A 22,986-nucleotide genomic window follows, 5' to 3' on the forward strand; every position below is an offset into this window, starting at 1 on the left:
ATGGGAGCAGCAAATGACAGGATGGGGACGCAGGATGGGTGCAGCACATGACAGGATGGGGACGCAGGATGGGTGCAGCACATGACAGAATGGGGACGCAGGATGGGTGCAGCACATGACAGGATGGGGACGCAGGATGGAGCAGCACATGACAGGATGGAGACCATATACCAATATAAATGCTCGCCACCCGGGCGTAGAACGGGTTCAATAGCTAGTTCTCATATAACAGGGATGAGCTGTTTTTTTTTCTCAGTACAGGAGAAGCCACTCTTCCTACACTCCATATACAGATCCAAAAGAAAAACTCCTCCAGACAAAAAATTCAGGCATCAAAAATAGAAATTTATCCCAGTGCGGTTAAAAAGTGAATGACATCTTCAATTCCATCCAGCAATATAGTATAAATTTCCTACGCATTTCAGACTGTACACCAGTCCTTAATCATGGATACTAAAATTAAATAAACTCTATTATGGTTGGGTGAAGCAATTTATTGTCAAACTACTGTTTTCTCTTTTTAAATCAGAATGACAACCCAAAACATCCAAATGACCCTGATCAAAAGTTCACACACCCCATTTCTTAATACCGTGTATTGCCCCCTGTCACAGATCGTCGGTCACCTTTGGCCAGCACACGGCTATAACATTTGCAGGGGGGCTTATCTTAGTAATCCCTCCACTGTTACAATGTCATGAAAACACAACCAAGGCTACTGACCTATCAATTTACCGCAGGAGCTTATTTTAGTTATCTCACTGCTGCTACAATATATCACGAACTGCAGGGATTCATGTATATTCCGCCTTTCAGTTCCGCTTCAAAACTTGCAGCTCTCCGGCGCCCCCCCCCCCCTTACCCTCAGGTCAGTCAGGGAACTACACCTAGGATAATTAGTCGCCGGATGGGACGCTTCACTGTGGACTAGCTAGCAGGCACGCTGCAGCGAGGGAATTATAAATGCTCAAGCCGCAGCCAGACAATAGCTTATAAAACCCTGTTCCATTTCAGGCTAACCATGCTGGTGGGCGGAGCCAGATGTCTCAATTCATCAGGGAGTCTTTCTGTAGTGAGGTCCCAGGCAAGAATGAATGCTGGGTTAAGAGCCGTGCCTTATACTTGCATGCTTGTGACATCACTAAAGGAGCTGGTTTACCTGCACCCTCCTCTAGCTGCTCGGGTGCACATTTTGGTACAAAAACTTATAATACTCCTAAATGTGCTTGCGTACCTAGTAGAATAACGACACCCACGTCACTCATCTTCTATTGAAATTAGCTTTCTAATGGGTCTACGCTTGAGCTAGCTATTCCACACGGTTCAGGAGAAATCCATTTCTCGGGTTCCTGGGGGGTTTAGGAGTTTATCAAACGACACCGCAACAAAGCTCTATCAAAGCCCGTTCTGAATATATATCTGTCATATCTCTATCATTGATTGGGCCTGAGATATGCCCCATTTACTATCTCCCTTATATACAAAGGAAAGCACGTTTCTTTTTGGACAAAGGAATTCCTTCCTAATTAACATTCCTAGCTTGGAGGAGGAGGAGGGGGGGTCAGAGCCCCACACAGTTTCAAGTTACACACGGATTGTGCCTAGCCAAGCGAAGGTTTGAGAAAAGAGGAAGGGCGGGTCGGATCCCGCAGCGTGTGTGGTAACAAGGGAGAATGAACCGTCCACGATTTTATACATTAACGTGACACCTCCCCCCTTTTAGACTGCGCTACAGAGGCAGAACCTCTCGGTACTACTCCATGCGCATCTCAGCAGGTTCACCCCGGCGGGATAACTCATCCGCATTGCCATGCTCCCTGCCTGTTTTGTGCTCAATGGTAAAGTCATACTGCAGGAGGGCATGGCTCCAGCGTAGCAACCTCCCGTTGGTCCCACACATGGCGTGTAGCCAGAGCAAAGGGTTGTGAGGGCCAGGCACTCCTTCTCGATGGTGGAGAAGGCCACTTCCGTCGGCAGAAGTTTCAGGCTCAGGTACAACACAGGGTGCTCTTGATCCTCCGAGTCAACCTGGCTGAGCACAGCACCGAGGCCAAACTCGCTGGCGTCGGTCTGCTCCAAGAACAGTCGACTGCTGTCAACTGCTTTCAACACAGGGGCATTGCACAGTGCTGTTTTCAATGCCTGGAAGGCCCCCCTCACAGCCGTCAGTCCAGTTGACGATGTGAGGCAGCTTCTTCCTGGTGAGGTCCGTCAAGGGTTTTTCCAGGCTACTATAGTTCTGTACGAAGCGCCTATAGAAGCCTGCAGTGCCCAGGAAGGACATCACCTGTTTCTTGGTCCTGGGGGTGGGCCAATTCACGATCGCGTCCACTTTCCCAGGTTCCGGTTTTATGGTCTTCCCACCTACCCGGTGCCCCAGGTAGTGGACCTCTCTCATGCCCATCTGGCACTTTCCTGGCTTGCTGGTCAGACCGGCTCGGTGAAGCCGCCTGAGCACCTGTTATGGACCTGGTGGTTAGGAGCACCCGGAACGACCAGATAGTTAAACAATACAGGACAAGCTCTGGGAAGTGGGAACTCTGCTGACCGCAACCCCTAAACCTATCACACACACTAAAAATAGCCGTGGATTGCTCCTAACGCTCCCTATGCAACTCGTCACAGCCTAAGAGCTAACTAGCCCTAAAGATAGAAAATAAAGCCTACCTTGCCTCAGAGAAATTCCCCAAAGGAAAACGCAGCCCCCCACATATATTGACTGTGAGAAAGATGAAAGTCACAAACACAGAGATGAAATAGGTTTCAGCAAAGGGAGGCCTGACTTACTAAACAGACAGAGGATAGGAAAGGCATCTTTGCGGTCAGCACAAAAAACTACAAAAAAAACACGCAAAGTGTGCAAAAAGACCTCCGCACCGACTCACGGTGCGGAGGTGCCACTCTGCATCCCAGAGCTACCAGCTAGCAAGGCAAAATCATAAAAGCAAGCTGGACAAGAAAATAATGAACAAATAATTAACTAGCAGGGACTTAGCTTCTGCTGGAGTAGACAGGTAACCAGAAAGGTCCAGGAGCGAACTGAACCAGTACAAGGACATTGACAGCTGGCATGGAGTAACGATCTGAGTGGAGTTAAATAGAGTAGCCAGCTAAAGAAAAACTTAAAAAAAGTCACCTGTGGAAGGAACCTCAGAAGCAGCAGCTCCACTCACAGCCACCAGAGGGAGTCCATAGACAGAACTCGCCGAAGTACCATTCATGACCACAGGAGGGAGTTCGATAACAGAATTCACAACAAGCACCTCCTCAAGATGCTGCAGGTGTTCACCCCAAGAGGAACTGAAGATGGCAATGTCATGCAAGTACGCCACCGCGTACTTCTCCAGTCCCTGAAGCAGGTAGTTGACCATCCGCTGGAAAGTGGCAGGGGCATTCTTCATGCCGAAGGGCATGACCGTGGACTCATACAGTCTGAAGGGTGTGATAAAGGCAGACTTCTCCTGTGCCTCGGGGCTCAGGGGAATCTGCCAGTATCCTCGACTCAGATGCATTATGGTCAGGTATTTTGCTCCAGTTAACTTCTCAAGCAGCTCCTCGATGCGCGGTATTGGGTGCGCATCAGAGGCTGTGAAGGCATTGAGCCCCCTGTAGTCCACGCAGAACCTGGTGGTCCGATCCTTCTTTGGCACGAGGACTACAGGTGAGACCCACGCACTCTTTGACCGTTGAATCAACCCCAGCTGTAACATCTCATCGATCTCCTGGCGCATGGCCTGCTGCACCTCGTCAGAGATCCAATAAGGTGCTCGCTGTAGTGGGGCATGATTCCCGGTGTCCACCTCGTGGACCGCTAACTCAGTCCTTCCAGGTCGGTTGGAGAACATGGCCCGGAAGGGTTCCAGCTTGGTACACAACTGCAACCGCTGGGGTTCGGTTAGCGAGGCGCTTACCTCCATGTCCTCAATGGACCCACCGACCTTGGCTTGGGCCGGCATGTCCAGGAGGGGGTCTTCCTCCCCGTCTTCGGGCAGGCTGCAGACCGGTAGGACAAACGGTTCACGTTCGTGATGAGCCTTCATCATGTGGACGTGAAAGGCCTTTCGCCTACCCCGAGCGTGGTCAAGCTTGACCACGTAGGTGAGCGGGTTGAGCCGTTGGTGGACGACGTATGGGCCTTCCCAGGCTGCCTGAAGCTTATCCTTTGGTACGGGGACCAGCACCCACACCTTTTGACCCACGTGGTAGGTCCGCTCCCGGGCGTTCTGGTTGTACCAGTGCTTCTGATCAGCCTGAGCCTGCGTCATGTTGTCATGCACCAACTGCGTCAAGGTCTGCATCTTGTCACGGAAGCGCATGATATACCTGTAGAATGTAAGCCCGCAAGGGCAGGGTCCTCGCCCCTCTGTATCAGTCCGTCATTGTTAGTTTGTTTACTGTATGTGATATTTGTAACTTGTATGTAACCCCTTCTCATGTACAGCACCATGGAATCAATGGTGCTATATAAATAAATAATAATAATAACAATAATAATATACTCCACTATGGACACTTCAGAAGGGTTTGGCTCCTCTCCGCAAGATTCCCTTACCAACCCAAGGGGTTCCCAGACTCGCCTGCCGTACAAGAGCTTGAAGGGGGAGAACCCCGTCGAGGCCTGCGGAACCTCTCGGTAAGCGAACAGCAGGTGTGGGAGGTACCGCTCCCAGTCACATCTTTGGGTCTCAACCAGCATGCAGAGCATTTGTTTGAGGGTACGATTGAAGCGTTCACACAAGCCATTGGTCTGTGGGTGATACACACTCGATACCAGACGCTTCACCTGCATTCGCTTACAGAGAGCCTCCATTAGGCGAGACATGAATTGGGTCCCTTGAAGCATCTCCCTGGGAAATCCTACATGTGAAAAGTTAGCCAACAGTGCATCCGCCACCTTATCTTCCCTAGTTGAGGACAGAGCCACTGCCTCTGGGTACCGGGTAGCGTAGTTTACCACAGTAAGGATGTATTGCTTTTCAGAGCTGCTAGGGACGGCCAGCGGGCCCCACAATGTCCACCGCGATCCTCTGGAAAGGCTCCTCTATCACTGGCAACTGCAGGCCCCGCCTTCCCCACTCTTTGACAGGTGACACAGGAGCGGCAGTAGTTTGACACATCTGTCCCCATCTTGGGGGAAAATAAAAGTGTTGACACAGCTGGGCCCTAGTTTTGCTGATCCCCAAGTGTCTAGCGACCGGGATCTCATGGGCAGTCCGCAACAACTCACTCCGGAATTGCTGCGAGACGACCAGCTGTCTTTCCGTCAACCACTCCTTTTGCGATTTTTCCGGGTACTGTCTCCCGGTACAACCTCCCTTGTTCCCAGAATACCCTCTCCTTATCAGTCACGGAGGTGGGCGTCTCAGCAAGTTGTCTCAAATTCTCTAGGCTCGCATCTGCACACGGAGTGGCCTGAAATGCCTGGCTAGGGGAAGCCAGAAGCAACGTCAGGGTCCCTTCCCCACGGGAACCCTCTGGGTCATCTCTGGTTCAGTCACGATGGTGACTGAGGAGAGTCAGGAAGGCAGACCGTTATCTGCGTTCCGGGCATTCTGAATGCGGGTGACAGCAGCAATGTAGGCTGTCTCCCCGGGGATTTCCACAGACCCATCAGCCGATGCTGCTATGGGTACTACCTCCCCAATCACCTCAGGAGCAGTGCTACCAATGGGCCAGTTACCTTCCTCTGTGGCACTGGTCAATTGCATGGCATCACCTTCCTCCTGGTTCGCATGCACCTCCCCATTTCCTTGAGCACCGATGCTTGCTCCTGTTAGGGGTTCCTCAGCCATCCCACCCCGCGGAGTGACGTGGCTGAGCACTCCTGCACCTGTGGACACATCAACCTTTGTGGAAAAATGGCTATCAGGTTCAGCAACATACCTAGGGAAAAAATGGTTAACACTAAGTCCCAGAAATTTCGAGCTCCTCCCGGTTACAATGGTAGAAATGTTAAATGACCCCTCTCTGGGACTTCTAGTGATGCATCATTACTAGATAAAGCATGGTCAGGTAACACATGCGATTTCTCATTGCTATCATCAGCATACGATCGGGGAGAGGAGCCAGGGACACACTATGCAACCATTCTCCCCAAATCAGTCCCCAATAAGATATCAGTGGGCAAGTTATCGGACAGCCCTACTTCCTTCACCCCGCTCCCGGCACCCCAATCTATATGCACCCGGGCCATTGGCAAGGGACAGCGGATGCCCCCAATCCTGGTGACAGTCAGGGTTTTCCCCACAATAATCTCTTCAGGGGCCGCCAGTTCGGGTCGGATGAGGGTTCGTTCAGCCCCGATGTCCTTGAGGCCTGTAGCAACATGGCCCCCCATGGTGACATGCTGCACGTTGTCACACACCCTCCCAACTGTCCCACCCACCAAAAGATCGACTGCATTAGGCCATGGGGCCTTGGCTGGGGGGTTCCTCTGCTTCTCTGGACACAGGGCGCTGATGTGACCAGTTCGCTTGCTTGCAGGAAAAACACTGGCAAGGGTTGGTGATAGGTCTGATGCTGTTGGCAACGGGAACAGGGCCTCTGGTGTGTTGGCTGGCAAAGGTACTGATGTTGGTTGCAAGTTTACCCACTTTCCAGCTGGCGGCGACTGGCTTCCGCACTTCGGACTTACGGTTGGCCTCATAGGCATCAGCAATCTGCGCTGCTTTTGTCACATCTTTGGGCTCTCTGTCCATTACGAACTATCCCACCTCAGCTGGGCAAAGATATAATAATAATAATAATAATAATAATTTTTATTTATATAGCGCCAACATATTCCGCAGCGCTTTACAAATTATAGAGGGGACTTGTACATACAATAGACATTACAGCATAACAGAAATACAGTTCAAAACAGATACCAGGAGGAATGAGGGCCCTGCTCGTAAGCTTACATACTATGAGGAAAAGGGGAGACACGAGAGGTGGATGGTAACAATTGCTATAGTTATTCGGACCAGCCATAGTGTAAGGCTTGGGTGTTCATGTAAAGCTGCATGAACCAGTTAATTAATTTTTTTTTTTTTTCTTTAATATAGGCCACACAGGGATCGTTAGGTTAATGCATTGAGGCGGTAGGCCAGTCTGAACAAATGAGTTTTTAGGGCACGCTTAAAACTGTGGGGATTGGGGATTAATCGTATTATCCTAGGTAGTGCATTCCAAAGAATCGGCGCAGCACGTGTAAAGTCTTGGAGACGGGAGTGGGAGGTTCTGATTATTGAGGATGCTAACCTGAGGTCATCAGCGGAGCGGAGGGCACGGGTAGGGTGGTAGACTGAGACCAGAGAGGAGATGTAGGGTGGTGCTGAGCCATGGAGTGCTTTGTGGATGAGGGTAGTAGTTTTGTACTGGATTCTTGAGTGGATGGGTAACCAGTGTAATGACTGGCACAAGGTAGAGGCATCGGTGTAACGGTTGGTGAGGAATATGATCCTGGCAGCAGCATTCAGGACAGATTGGAGCGGGGAGAGTTTGGTAAGAGGGAGGCCGATTAGTAGAGAGTTACAATAGTCCAGACGAGAATGAATAAGTGAAACAGTAAGAGTTTTTGCAGAGTCGAAAGTAAGAAAAGGGCGAATTCTAGAAATGTTTTTGAGATGCAGGTAAGAAGAGCGAGCCAGTGATCGGATGTGGGGGGTGAATGACAGGTCAGAATCAAGGATGACCCCAAGGCAGCGGGCATGTTGCTTTGGAGTAATGGTGGAACCGCAAACGGAGATGGCAATGTCAGGCAAAGGTAGGTTAGTAGAGGGAGAAAACACGAGGAGTTCAGTTTTTGACAGGTTTAGTTTCAGATAGAGGGAGGACATGATGCTAGAGACAGCGGTAAGACAATCACTGGTGTTTTCTAATAAGGCAGGCGTGAGATCAGGAGAAGAAGTGTATAGTTGGGTGTCGTCAGCATAGAGATGGTACTGGAAGCCAAATCTACTGATTGTTTGTCCAATAGGGGCAGTATACAAAGAGAAGAGGAGGGGGCCTAGGACTGATCCTTGAGGAACCCCAACAGTAAGGGGAAGGTGAGAGGAGGAGGAACCAGCGAAACATACAGTGAAGGATCGGTCAGAGAGATAGGAGGAGAACCAGGAGAGAACGGTGTCCTTGAGGCCGATGGAGCGGAGCATAGTGAGGAGGAGCTGATGATCCACAGTATCAAATGCTGCAGAGAGATCCAAGAGAATTAGCATGGAGTAGTGACCATTAGATTTAGCTGTTAGTAGGTCATTAGAGACTTTAGTGAGGGCAGTTTCAGTAGAGTGTAAAGAGCGGAAACCAGATTGAAGAGGGTCGAGAAGAGAGTTATCTGAGAGATAGCGGGTAAGACGGGAGTGGACCAGGCGTTCGAGGAGTTTAGAGATGAAGGGAAGATTAGAGACAGGTCTATAATTAGCGGCACAGTTTTGGTCGAGGGATGGTTTTTTAAGTAATGGATGTATGATGGCATGCTTAAATGAGGAGGGAAAAATACCGGAAGTGAGGGAAAGGTTGAATATTTTTGTTAGGTGAGAGGTGACAGCCGGGGAAAGGGACTGGAGGAAATGTGACGGAATGGGGTCACTGGTGCAAGTGGTCGGGCGAGAAGATGCAAGGAGCCTGCTTACTTCTTCTTCTGTAACTGGTTCAAAGTCAGAGAGTGAACTAGATGCAGTGGGGGAGGGAGGACAGTGCATGGTATGAAGAGATTGGGAGATGATTTCCTGTCGAATATGGTCAATTTTTTCTTTGAAGTAATTGGCCAGATTGTCAGCACGGAGATCCGTGGTTGGGGCCTGCGCTCTTGGGTTGAGTAGGGACTGGAACGTGTCAAAGAGACGTTTAGGGTTATTGGACAGGGAGGTGATGAGGGTGTTGAAGTAGGTTTGTTTGGAGAGGTGAAGGGCAGAATTGTATGTCTTTAGCATGAACTTATAATGGATGAAATCTTCGGGTAGATTAGATTTTCTCCACAGACGTTCTGCGCACCTGGAGCACCGCTGCAGGAAACGTGTTTGCAGCGTGTGCCACGGTTGTTGCCGTCTGTGCCGAGTTGTTTTATGTATAGGAGGAGCAGCTTCATCCAGGGCACTTTGCAGGGTTTCATTGTAATGCTTCAGAGCAGAATCAGGACATGAGATGGAGGAGATTGGGGCCAATGAGGACTGCAAGTTCTTCATAAGTTCCTGGGTGTTAATGGCCTGTATGTTTCTATAAGTGTGGAAAGTGGGGGTGACCTGAGCGGGATGGCAGTTCTTGATAGAGAATGAAAGAAGGTGGTGGTCAGAGAGTGGGAGAGGGGAGTTTGTGAAATCATCCACTGAGCAAAGCCGGGAGAAGACCAAGTCAAGGGAGTTTCCATCTTCATGTGTTGGCGAGTTAGTATGCTGCGAGAGGCCGAAAGAGGAGGTTAGAGCCAAAAGGTGAGAAGCAGATGGGGAGAGGGGAGAGGCAATAGGGATGTTGAAATCACCCATGATAAGGGTGGGGGTGTCACAGGAAAGAAAGTGTGGAAGCCAGGTGGCAAAGTGATCCAGGAACTGATAAGAGGGGCCGGGAGGACGATACACCACCACCACTCGCATGGAGAAGGGGACGTAGAGTCTGACCACATGGACCTCAAAGGAAGGGAAGACAAGTGAGGGTACTTGGGGGATAACTTGGAAAGTACATTTTGGTGAAAGGAGCAGACCAACGCCTCCACCTGCTCTGTTGTCCGATCTTGGGGTATGAGAAAAGTGTAGTGCACCATATGAAAGAGCAGCAGCAGCGGTGGTGTCTGACTGCTGGATCCAGGTTTCAGTAAGAGCCAGGAGATTAAGAGAATTAGAAAGGAAGAAGTCATGGATGAAGGAGAGTTTATTACACACAGAGCGAGAATTCCAAAGGGCACAATTCAAAGAGACAGAAGGCATGCAGGGAATATTAATAAGGTTAGAGGGGTTTCTGGGTGTAGCAATTGGGAGGTTTGACTGGCTATAACATGGGGGGCCGGGGTTTGGAGAGATGTCTCCAGCAACTAGGAGGAGGAGGATCGAAAGAGTGAGCAGATGGTTAAGTGATTTGTGAGAGCGTCTCTTGTGTTGGATGGTGGGACTGAATGGATCTGCGCTGCTAAGCAATGTGAACAGAGCATGAGTGCTATACATAGGAGAGGCAAGGACAGAGGGGCCGATATGGATGGAGTGTAGAGAGTTAATGCAAGGGCGGTGAATGTGAGTGAATGCAGCAGCCAGGATATAGAATATGCAAATAAATATGGTGAGTATTTGTGTTGTTTCAAGTGAATAGGGAATAGATTTAGATTGTCTTACCTGTCTCCTGCCCTGTCTAACTGCCATGTTATAACTGCCGAGTACTTAGAAAAAAAAGTACTTTGAATAAAAATACACGAATACAAGTGCACGAATGCACCCCTGCATGAATGCTTCCCCAAGCTAAGTCTACATTTATAGAAGGCTAGCCCTTAGATCTTCCTATTTTTTTTTTTTGTGTTAAAGCTCGTTAGCAATCAATCAAACTCAGTTGAGACAACAGGACACAATAAATGTAGTGATCAGATAAACAAATGTCCAGGTCTACATGGATCATAGACCACTTTGAAACAGTTATGTTATCTCTCTGAGTAAGGACATGCAAAGTCAGATTAAATATCTATAAACACAAAAAATGCATAATAGGATGACTAACATATATAGATATATGCAGGATTCAATGCCGAAGATGGAATGACTCAGATACCATTCAAGCTGCTTGCTGTCAGGGACTGGAGCAATAGACATGCAGGATATTTCAGCTCAGAGAATGAATGATCTGTTTACCATTCAAGCTGCTTGCTGTCAGGGACTGGAGCAATAGACATGCAGGATATTTCAGCTCAGAGAATGAATGATCTGTTTACCATTCAAGCTGCTTGCTGTCAGGGACTGGAGCAATAGACATGCAGGATATTTCAGCTCAGAGAATGAATGATCTGTTTACCATTCAAGCTGCTTGCTGTCAGGGACTGGAGCAATAGACATGCAGGATATTTCAGCTCAGAGAATGAATGATCTGTTTACCATTCAAGCTGCTTGCTGTCAGGGACTGGAGCAATAGACATGCAGGATATTTCAGCTCAGAGAATGAATGATCTGTTTACCATTCAAGCTGCTTGCTGTCAGGGACTGGAGCAATAGACATGCAGGATATTTCAGCTCAGAGAATGAATGATCTGTTTACCATTCAAGCTGCTTGCTGTCAGGGACTGGAGCAATAGACATGCAGGATATTTCAGCTCAGAGAATGAATGATCTGTTTACCTGTATGAAGAGAGAAGAGATGCTTGATTATATTCTGCCATGTTATAACTGCCGAGTACTTAGAAAAAAAAGTACTTTGAATAAAAATACACGAATACAAGTGCACGAATGCACCCCTGCATGAAGATATAAGAACTGGTCTTTGATCATCAGGTCCCGCAGCTGTGCAAAGGTGGTCACTGACAGTCCTTGGGTCCACTGGTCAAAGTGGGTCCCGAGTCCATGCGCCACATCGCTGTAACTGTCGTGTGGGCCACGTTGGAGGTTCCGAAACTTTCTATGGTAAACCTCAGGTGTAATCTGGTACTTGGTTATCAGGGCCTGCTTGATGGCCTCAGTCACCATCTTGCTCTTGAGAGAGAGCAGCAAACACCTCCAGAGCTTTGCCACTTAGCCCTGGGGTCAGGTATCGGGCCCATTCTTCTGTAGGCAGCTGGTACAGTCTGCAGGCTTTCTGAAAGGCCCGCAGAAAAGTGTCCCCGTCCCTTTCCATCACCGTTAAGTTCTCTGGCCGGGGTTTTGGGATCTGGGCACTGCTGGACTCACGGCTGGACTGGGATGACCCCTGCATTTGGAGTCGGGCTAACTGCAGCTGATACTCCCGCACCGCTTGCCGCTCGGCTCTGTCAGCCTCCCGCTGGGCTCTCTCCACCTCCCGCTGGGCCACTTCGAAATGCAGGACCAGCTGCAGACGTCTCTGTGTCATCTGGGGAGCATTGTTGCAGAGCCAGCTGCAGGCGGAGGTCCGCGCTCCCCTGGTTGCAAGTAGGGCCAGCATGTAGCGGTTGGACCTTGGCAGCAGCACCACCTGCGCTGGTGCTGGCTTCTGCGTCTCCTGGGCTCTGAGGGCCAACTTGATCGGCTTCGAATTGCACCAGTTCCGTGACCATTTGAGCATTGGTTTTGCCCTGGGGGTCCAGGCCGTGGTACATGCATACTCCAGCAAGAGTATCCTCCTTCTACTGGGTGTACCAGGCTTCTCCTTTTGCAGCCATGGTTGCCAAATAAAAAATAGGATAGAAAAACAAAGAGAAGAGTAGGGGATAATTATGAGTACACACAATTGTCTCAGGACTAATAAACACTGAGTTCGTTCTCCAAACTATTGCTGCAGGGTCCTTGGAAGAACCGTGCTAGTTTTAGTGAGAGGAATGATTGCTCAAACCAGATCACTAATGCTCTATGATCCCACCGCTCTGCCACCAATATGTCACGGATCGTGGGTGACCTTTGGCCAGCACACGGCTATCACATGTGCAGGGGGGCTTATCTTAGTAATCCCTCCACTGCTACAATGTCATAAAAACACAACCAAGGCTACTGACCTATCAATTTACCGCATGAGCTTATTTTAGTTATCTCACTGCTGCATCAATATATCACGAATTGCAGGGATGTATGTATATCCCGCTTTTCAGTTTCGCTTCAGAACTTGCAGCTCTCCGGCGCCCTCCTAACCCTCAGGTCAGTCAGGGAACTACACTTAGGATAATTAGTCGCCGGATGGGCCACTTCACTGTGGACTGGCGAGCAGGCACGCTGCAGTGAGGGAATTATAAATGCTCCAGCCGCAGCCAGACAATCTATATATATATATATAATTGCTTAAGGGTCACTTCCGTCTGTCTGTCTGTCCTTCTGTCACGGTTATTCGTTCGCTGATTGGTCTCGGCAGCTGCCTGACATGGCTGCCGCGACCAATCAGCGACGGGCACAGTCCGATTACTCCCTCCCCTACTCCCCTGCACTCACTGCCCGGCGCCCGCTCCGTAATCCCCTCCACTCACCGCTCACACAGGGTTAATGGCAGTGGTAACAGCCCGCGGTGTAACGCACTCCGTTACCGCTGCTATTAACCCTGTGTGTCCCCAACTATTTACTATTGATGCATAGGCAGCATCAATAGTAAAAATAGGTCATATTAAAAATAATAATAATAAAAAAAAAAAAACCTGCTATACTCACCCTCCGCCGCCTTTCTCGCTCCTCGCCACGCTCCCCGGACCGCTCCATTGCAAGCGGCAGCTTCCGCTCCTGTCCCAGCGCTGGTGTGCGACAAGAACCTGCCGTGACGTCACGGTCATGGGACCGCGACGTCATCATAGGTCCTGCTTAAACCAGCCCTGGGACGGGAGCGGAAGCTGCCGCTTGCAATGGAGCGGCCCGGGCAGCGTGGCGAGGAGCGAGAAAGGCAAGTAAGTATAGCAGGACTTCCAACGGGCCTTCGGAAGGTGAGTATATGTTTTTAAGTCTCTATACTACGTGGCTCTGCTATATAATACGTGGCAGGACAATATACTATGTGGCTCTGTGCTATATACTACGTGACTCTGCTATATACTACGTCGCTGGGCAATATACTACGTGACTCTGCTATATACTACGTGGCTGGGCAATATACTACGTGACTCTGCTATATACTACGTCGCTGGGCAATATACTACGTGACTGGGCAATATACTACGTGACTGGGCAATATACTACGTGGCTGGGCAATATACTACGTAGAAATGCATATTCTAGACTACCCGATGCGTTAGAATCGGGCCACCATCTAGTAACTTATAAAACCCTGTTCCATCGCTGCCAGCTATCCCCACCTAGCCCAGAAAGAAGAGGAAGGGGGGGGGGGTCGGAGCCCGCAGCGTTTGTGTTAACAAGGGAGAATGAAAAATCGCCTGCGATTTTATACATTAACGTGACACCCCCTCTAACATCAATGACAGCTTGAAGTATTTTGTGGTAGTTGTGGATGAGGGTCTTTATTTTCTCAGATGGTGAAGCTGCCCACTCTTCTTGGCAAAAAGCCTCCAGTTCCTGTAAATTCCTGGGCTGCATGAACTCCCACATTCCAAAGACATACTGATAGGGAATGTAGATTGTGAGCCCCATCGGGGACAGCAATGATAATGTGTGCAAACTGTACAGCGCTGCGGAATATGTTAGCGCTATCTAAAAAGAATATTATTATTAGCTCAGATTTATCAAACCAGCAATTTTATCGATGATCCTGATGAATGGGGGAATTGGAGCAAAACACTCCTGATTCATTAACCCCTTCAAGACCTTGCCCCCATAACTTTTTTACTTTTCTGTCAATATAGCCATGTGAGGGCTTGTTTTTTGCAGGACAAGTTGTACTTTTGAATGGCATCATTGGTTTTATCATGTCGTGTACTAGAATCCGGGAAAATAATTCCAAGTGCGATGAAATTGCAAAAAAAGTGCAATCCCACACTGGTTTGTTTGGCATTTTTGCTAGGTTCACTAAATGCTAAAACTGACCGGCCATTATGATTCTCCAGGTCATTATGAGTTCATAGACACCAAACATGTCTAGGTTACGTTTTATCTAAGTGGTAAAAAAAAATTCCAAACTTTGCTAAAAAAAAAAAGCGCAATTTTCAGATACCTGTAGCGCCTCCATTTTTCGTGATCTGGGGTCAGGTGAGGGCTTATTTTTTGCGTGCCGAGCTGACGTTTTTAATGATACCATTTTGGTACAGATACTTTTTTTTGATCGCCCGTTATTACATTTTAATGCAATGTCATGGCGACCAAAAAAACGTAATTCTGGCGTTTTGAGTTTTTTTTCTCGCTACGCCGTTTAGCGATCAGGTTAATCCTTTTTTTTTTATTGATCGGGCGATTCTGAACGCAGCGATAACAAATGTGTAGGTTTGATTTTTTTGTTTTGTTTTATTTTTAATGGGGCAAAAGGGGGGTGATTTAACCCCTTTACCCCCAAGGGTGATTTGCACGTTAATGACCGGGCCAATTTTTACAATTCTGACCACTGTCCCTTTGTGAGGTTATAACTCTGGAACGCTTCAACGGATTCCAGTGATTCTGACATTGTTTTCTCGTGACATATTGTACTTCATGATAGTGGTAAAAATTCTTTAATAGTACCTGCGTTTATTTGTGAAAAAACGGAAATTTGGCGAAAATTATGAAAATTTTGCAATTTTCCAACTTTGAATTTTTATGCAATTAAATCACAGAGATATGTCACACAAAATACTTAATAAGTAACATTTCCCACATGTCTACTTTACATCAGCACAATTTTGGAACCAAATTTTTTTTTTGTTAGGGAGTTATAAGGGTTAAAAGTTGACCAGCAATTTCTCATTTTTACAACACCATTTTTTTTTTAGGGACCACATCTCATTTGAAGTCATTTTGAGGGGTCTATATGATAGAAAATACCCAAGTGTGACACCATTCTAAAAACTGCACCCCTCATGGTGCTCAAAACCATATTCAAGAAGTTTATTAACCCTTCGGGTGCTTCACAGGAATTTTTGGAATGCTTAAATAAAAATGAACATTTAACTTTTTTTCACACAAAATTTATTTCAGCTCCAATTTGTTTTATTTTACCAAGGGTAACAGGAGAAAATGGACCCCAAAAGTTGTTGTACAATTTGTCCTGAGTACACCGATACCCCATATGTGGGGGTAATCACTGTTTGGGCGCATGACAGAGCTCGGAAGCGAAGGAGCGCCGTTTGACTTTTCAATGCAAAATTGACTGGAATCGAGATGGGACACCATGTTTCGTTTGGAGAGCCACTGATGTGCCTAAACATTGAAACCCCCCACAAGTGACACCATTTTGGAAAGTAGACCCCCTAAGGAACTTATCTAGAGGTGTGGTGAGCACTTTGACCCACCAAGTGCTTCACAGAAGTTTGTAATGCAGAACCGTAAAAATAAAAAAATCATATTTTTTCACAAAAATGATCTTTTCGCCCCCAATTTTTTATTTTCCCAAGGGAACGAGTAGAAATTGGACCCCAAAAGTTATACAATTTGTCCTGAGTATGCTGATACCCCATATGTGGAGGTAAACCACTGTTTGTGCGCATGGGAGAGCTCGGAAGGGAAGGAGCGCCGTTTGACTTTTCAATGCAAAATTGATAGGAATTGAGATCGGACGCCATGTTGCGTTTGGAGAGCCACTGATGTGCCTAAACATTGAAACCCCCCACAAGTGACACCATTTTGGAAAGTAGACCACCTAAGGAACTTATCTAGATGTGTTTTGAGCGCTTTGACCCACCAAGGGCTTCACAGAAGTTTATAATGCAGAGCCGTAAAAATAAAACAAAAGTTGTTGTCCAATTTGTCCTGAGTACGCTGATACCCTATATGTGGGGGGAACCACCGTTTGGGCGCATGGGAGGGCTCGGAAGGGAAGGAGTTCCATTTGGAATGCAGACTAAGATGGAATAGTCTGCAGGCGTCACATTGCGTTTGCAGAGCCCCTAATGTACCTAAACAGTAGAAACCCCCCACAAGTGACCCCATATTGGAAACTAGACCCCCTAGGGAACACTCATCTAGATGTGTTGTGAGAACTTTGAACCCCCAAGTGTTTCACTACAGTTTATAATGCAGAGCAGTGAAAATAAAAAGTATCTGTTTTGAACTGTATTTCTGTTATGCTGTAATGTCTATTGTATGTACAAGTCCCCTCTATAATTTGTAAAGCGCTGCGGAATATGTTGGCGCTATATAAATAAAAATTATTATTTTTTTTTTTTCCCACAAAAATTATTTTTTAGCCCCCAGTTTTGTATTTTCTCAAAGGTAACAGGAGAAAATGGACCCCAAAAGTTGTTGTCCTATTTGTCCTGAGTACGCTGATACCCCATATGTTGGGGTAAACCCCTGTTTGGGCACACGGGAGAGCTCGGAAGGGAAGGAGCACCGTTTTACTTTTTCAACGCAGAATTGGCTGGAATTGAGATCGGACGCCATGTCGTGTTTGGAGAGCCCCTGATGTGTCTAAACAATGGAAACCCCCCAATTATAACTGAAACCCTAATCCAAACACACCCCTAACCCTAATCCCAACAGTAACCCTAACCACACCTCTAACCCTGACACACCCCTAACCCTAATCCCAACCCTATTCCCAACTGTAAATGTAATCTAAACCCTAACCCTAACTGTAGCCCCAACCCTAACCCTAGCCCTAACCCTAATGGGAAAATGGAAATAAATACATTTTTTTAATTTTTCCCTAACTAAGGGGGCGATGAAGGGGGGTTTGATTTACTTTTATAGCGTTTTTTAGCGGATTTTTATGATTGGCAGCCGTCACACACTGAAAGACGCTTTTTATTGCAAAAAATATTTTTTGCGTTACCACATTTTCAGAGCTATAATTTTTCCATATTTTGGTCCACAGAGTCAAGTGAGGTCATGTTTTTTGCGGGACGAGTTGACGTTTTTATTGCTAACATTTTCGGGCACGTGACATTTTTTGATCGCTTTTTATTCCGATTTTTGTGAGGCAGAATTAGCAAAAACCAGCAATTCCTGAATTTCTTTTGGGGGAGGCGTTTATACCGTTCCGCGTTTGGTAAAATGGATGAAGCAGTTTTATTCTTCGGGTCAGTACGATTACAGCGATACCTCATTTATATCATTTTTTTATGTTTTGGCGCTTTTATACGATAAAAGTTATTTTACAGAAAAAATAATTATTTTTGCATCATTTTATTCTCAGGACTATAAGTTTTTTTTTTTTGCTGATGATGCTGTATGGCGGCTCGTTTTTTGCGGGACAAGATGACGCTTTCAGTGGTACCATGGTTATTTATATCTGTCCTCTTGATCGCGTGTTATTCCACTTTTTGTTCGGCGGTATGATAATAAAGCGTTGTTTTTTGCCTCGTTTTTTTTCTTACGGTGTTTACTGAAGGGGTTAACTAGTGGGCCAGTTTTATAGGTTGGGTCGTTACGGACGCGGCGATACTAAATATGTGTACTTTTATTGTTTTTTTTTATTTAGATGAAGAAATGTATTTATGGGAATATATATATATTTTTTTCATTATTTAGGAATATTTTTTTTTTTTTTTTTACACATTTGGAAATTTTTTTTTTTTACTTTTTTACTTTGTCCCAGGGGGGGACATCACAGATCAGTGATCTGACAGTTTTCACAGCACTCTGTCAGATCACCGATCTGACATGCAGCAGTGCAGGCTTCATAGTGCCTGCTCTGAGCAGGCTCTGTGAAGCCACCTCCCTCCCTGCAGGACCCGGATCCACGGCCATCTTGGATCCGGGCCTGGAGCAAGCAGGGAGGGAGGTAAGACCCTCGCAGCAACGCGATCACATCGCGTTGCTGCGGGGGGCTCAGGGAAGCCCCCTCCCTGCGCGGTGCTTCCCTGTACTGCCGGCACATCGCGATCATCTTTGATCGCAGTGTGCCAGGGGTTAATGTGTCGGGGGCGGTCCGTGACCGCTCCTGGCACATAGTGCCGGATGTCAGCTGCGATAGGCAGCTGACACCCGGCCGCGATCGGCGGCGCTCCCCCCGTGAGCGCTGCCGATCGCATATGACGTACTATCCCCTCCGTGGTCATAGGGGCCCACCCCACATGGACGGGATAGTACGTCTAATGTCAGAAAGGGGTTAAACCTTTATATATTTTTTAATTTTTAAAACATTTTTTTTTCTTTTGCCATGCTTCATTAGTCTCCATGGGAGGCTAGAAGCTGGCATAGCCTGATCGGCTCTGCTACATAGAAGCGATGCTCAGATCGCTTCTATGTAGAATTGTAGATCAGCTATAAACGCCGACCACAGGGTAGCGCTCATAGCAATCCGGCATGAACAACCATAGAGGTCTCAAGGAGACCTCTGGTTGTTATGCCAACGCATCGCTGACCCCCGATCATGTGACGGAGGTTGGCGATGCGCGCATTTCAGGCCGCGGGGCTGGAAAAGGTAGATAAATGCCGCTGTCAGTGTTTGACAGCGGCATTTAACTAGTTAATAGTGGCGGGTGAATCGTGATTTCACCCGCCACTATTGCGCGCACATGTCAGCTGTTCAAAACAACTGACATGTCGCGGCTTTGAGGTGGGCTCAGTGCTGGAGCCCACATCAAAGCAGGGGATGCGACCTCCGCCGTACTAGTATGGCGGAGGTTGTGAAGGGGTTAAGGGGCGTACTTCATAAATCAGGCGAGGTGCGTAGCGGTGTGCACCTCACTGCAAATATTACTCCAGTCCCTGCTGTAGTAAGACTTGTGGAGAAGCGACCGCTACAAGTCATGAATTTGACGAGTGGGGGGCAGCCGCGTCCCCACCCAATCCCACTGTTTCAGAGCTTGGAGACAATGGAGTGAGGACGCCAAAAGTCACAATTTTTTTTTTTTTTAACCAACCGACTTGTGACAAAACTTTGACGAATCGCCTCCTTTGCTTGAGAAGCCATTTCAGAGACCAGAGGTCCCAGCCTGATCCAGGTGATTGACAGGACTCATGTGCTACATAGGGAGAGACCTGTCAATCATCTGAAGCGGGTGGAGTCAAACTAGATTTGTCAGAAACGCAGCAGCATTTTAGAGTAAAATATACCTGGCTGCAATCATGTAGCCATACTTATGCTGCTTGTGGTTCAGGCAGCATGAATCTAAGGACAGGTTCTCTTTAAAAGGGGTATTCCCATCTCCAAGACCCTATCCTAATATATAGTAAGCGTAGTAATAATAATAATATTAGCAAATACCTCCAATTCGAGATATAGCATAGTTCTTCTGATTAGCTATGTCGCAGGGCATTGTAGTAGCTTAGGTATCCATGGTCATGACCACTAACAAGTCACTACATAAGTGGTCGTAGCCATGGATACCTACACTACTGCAATGCCCTGCACACGAGGTATGCACTGTGACATAGCTAATCAGAAGAACTGTACTATATGTCTAACTGGAGGTATTAGCTAATATTCCATATTGGGGCAGGATCTCGGAGCCGGAATACCCCTATAATCAGGCTCTAGCCCCCCACATGGAGAATACATTACTAGCAGATGGCCGCAGTGTATGGGGCACAGAACAGACGGTGACAACTGGAAACATCAATAGAAACAGAACAAATCCCCGCTAATATCCGCCCACAGCTGTGAGGAGAGGCCAGGAGGCCCGGGCACTGGCCCCAGCACGTCCCCTGTACAGCCGGGCAGGATGGTGCTGCAGCCCCGGGGAGAGCTCCGGCCTCACGCCCGCCCGCTCAGCATTATCACATCGTATGGGGACGAGAAACAGAAAACCGCCGGATCCCCGTCACCTCAGAAGGCGCCATTCATAAATCTCACCGTGGTGATCACCGCATAACTACAGGCCCGACATTCCGCCCCAGCACCAGAAACGGACACTGGACCCTTCCGCCGTCTACCGCGCAGCACACATCCCAAAAGGCTTTACGCGAGTGACGAGATCTTCTCTACATCCCAGGTAAAACCTTCCAATCTAATCGTTCACAATGCAATAATAACCCAGATCGCTGATAATAATCGTCGCCATCTCCGTTATTCGTACGTGAAACCGTTGCAGTAAAGCGATTTGCATTGAGAGGGACTATATTGTGTAGCGGAGGGATACTACTTGTACAATCATTATTGTTTGTCTTCTGATGTCATCAGCCTGCGACGGCAGCGTGAGAATGACGTTCTGCAATCCCATTGGCTCTCGCTGATTCTGGTTAGAGAGCGCTAATAAAGCTTGGTTGCAGAGTGATAGAGTTCTTTATATAATCAGTCATAATCGAGAATCAAAAATCTATATAACCATGTCGCGACCAGACACTTTTTTTTTTTCTATTTTTTTAGATTTTTTTTCTTAAATGCTTTTTTTAATAGCTCTAAAATGTTTTCTCATTTCAGCATCCAAATAATTTTTGCCTCTTTATTTCATGATTCCATGTTTGAACCTTATTTTAATCTATTTTTTTTTCATTTTTATATTCTTATCTTTTTAATATATTTTTTTCTTTGCTATCGAGGGAAAGTGTAAAAACAAAAAGAGGAAATATCTGGCTTGTTTTTCACGTTTTTATTGTTAGGTACCAAATGGGAGCCGTATCATATATTCTGAATTGGGTTCCCGTTAGGTAGCAATTATTTTTATACATTGAATAGTTGGAGGACGGGGGGTTAGGTGGGGCTGGAAACAGCGATACAGATTGGCCTTTTTTTATTATTTTGTTGGATTTTTTTCTCTTTATTTTTTCATTATTTATTTTACTTGCTGATATCGCGCCTTTAATTCCACAGCACTTTACAGACATTATCATTTTTCATTTATTTCATACATTGTACCCCATTAAGTCATAAAAGACCTTTGTGGGGTGGACAATTCAATATTTATACATTTCATGTAATTGGTGATTTCCCCTGTAACTGGTGCTGGCACATTAGGGTCGGTTACAGGGGTAATTCAGCCTCCGGCCTGCACTTGTAGAGATAATCTGGGATTAATAACACCACACAGCTCAGGGGTCCGGCCATCGTATGATCTCTGTGGTCCGGAGGAGGAAGCGCTGTTTCTGCTTCCTATACTTGTTTAGTGCTGTCTGTGCAGTGACGAGGAAGGCAGAGATGGTAATAAGTCATCTCTGCCTTCTCTATGGGGATTCTGGCCGTTTCTGTTGTATGCAGACCACCCTGAGATTTTAAGAAGTTGGGTGATTTGCAAGTATTTAAAAATAATTCTTACTTGATGTCTCTTTTTTTTCTGTAGATTTATCGATTCCTTCGAAACCAGAATTTTCATCTGAGCACTTCCCATGGATCTAACGGAGCATTTGTGATGTGAGCTGTAAGTGCATAATATTTTCTACTGGTGAATACATTGAGAAAGGCGTCACATTGTTCCATGAGCTGTACACTTTTTTTTCGTGAATGATCTTTTCTTGTAAAGTGGAATTGTCAATTTTGGCAACTTCTCAGAAATCGCACAAAAATAGGGGAGTCCTGTCCGACCTCGCTGAATGTTTTTCTGTATGTGATATTGGGTTGTCCCATCATTAGAGCTCTGGTATCTAAGAACATCTAGGGTGCGTGGAGGGGCGATAACTGAAAATATGGTGCGGCCGTGGGGAATACAGATCGATCAATGTTTCTAGAGCGACATCGCTGAAACTACGTTGTAACCTGTGGACCTGATTGGCACAGAAGTCAGAAAAATACACACCAAACATAAGATAAAAGCAAGATGTGAACCCGTGCTGTGATTTTGGCAGATCAGTACCTATTCTCTGTAATTCTTGGGTATATTCACACTTTATAGAGGCTATAGTTGTATGATTGCTGGGGGTCTCGCTGCTGGGACGTCCACCATTCTCGAGAGTGAGGATCCAAAAGTCACCTGTGTAAATGTAATATTAGCGATTATGTACCACTATTGTACCATTCACTGTCTGTAGAAGTGGTGGTCACGTATGCCCACTCCTGCCCCATTCACATAGGGGGCTTCAGGTCTTTGCCGACTAGTGGGAGTCTCAGCAGCCGTACATGAAATGAGAGAACTTTTATCATGGCTTGCAGTCGTATACTCAGTACCCTCTTGACTAAAATGACTGTTGAGAAGTTTCCAGTCTGCCCGCAATGACTATCTCTGGGTCTTGCATAGAAATATTAGGCTAATCTTTCTCTCCCAAAAAGTGCCAGATGCTCTACTTTTCAGGGTCTCTACAGGCCTTGTGTCAAACTTCTTGGCCTCCAGCCCACCATCTCCTGCAATGGACAAGCCACTGTAGCCTTTGGCCACCAATGCTACCGTGAGGAACGAGCTCACTTAGGCCGTCAGTTCACAAGCGCTCCTCCAATAAACAGGCTGAAAGTTGGCCTTACCCATTAGAAGCTGACAAACGATCGTTCAGCTGACATCTTCCT

The 22,986-nt window shown here is 47.0% G+C and overlaps 1 pseudogene; it reads right to left on the reverse strand.

The window, feature by feature from the left end:
- The window catches only part of LOC138646132 (zinc finger protein 585A-like), a 59,002-nt pseudogene extending 38,364 nt beyond the window's left edge, over positions 1–20,638 (reverse strand).
- Between the last annotated feature and the right edge of the window lie 2,348 nt (positions 20,639–22,986).

Source organism: Ranitomeya imitator, chromosome 7, assembly GCF_032444005.1.
Source record: "Ranitomeya imitator isolate aRanImi1 chromosome 7, aRanImi1.pri, whole genome shotgun sequence".
Lineage (NCBI taxonomy): Eukaryota > Metazoa > Chordata > Amphibia > Anura > Dendrobatidae > Ranitomeya > Ranitomeya imitator.